The sequence below is a fragment of the Myotis davidii genome, unplaced genomic scaffold, assembly GCF_000327345.1.
Source record: "Myotis davidii unplaced genomic scaffold, ASM32734v1 scaffold590, whole genome shotgun sequence".
Classification (NCBI taxonomy): Eukaryota; Metazoa; Chordata; class Mammalia; order Chiroptera; family Vespertilionidae; genus Myotis; species Myotis davidii.
This window is the reverse complement of record NW_006282381.1, coordinates 1086348-1086845: the sequence shown is the minus strand read 5'-3', so window position 1 is coordinate 1086845 and position 498 is coordinate 1086348.

Below are 498 nucleotides of genomic sequence, written 5' to 3'. Positions count from 1 at the left end.
ATTTAAATTCAACGGCTTTTAGCCTCAGGATTTTTGCAGGACTCAATGATATTGAACATACAGATTGTCACAACTATTAATAATTTTTTGATCATAATTGACATTCTTTTCTTAGGCTATATTTGTAGAACCTCTTAAATGTTTCGGAAATAGGCCTTGTGGAGACAGGAGGTGTTCTTCTGAGGATTTATCATTTTTGTGCATCTTGGTTTTGGTTTGGTTTTTGGAGGGGTGTTTGGGTAGAATTTGGAGTCATAAGAGAAGTTGGTATAAAATTGTTGGGCTGTTTGAGTCATGATGCCCTCTTTCACTCTCTCCTATATAATCTGAATTATACTCACCCTCAAAGCCACACACACAGAGCAATTAAGGGAAGTTGATTCTGGTTCATTGAATAACCCTGTCCACACACACACACACACACACACACACACACACACACACCTGCAGAGCCACCTTGAGACTTATTCCTTCAGTGAGGGTTGCAAGCTACCATCT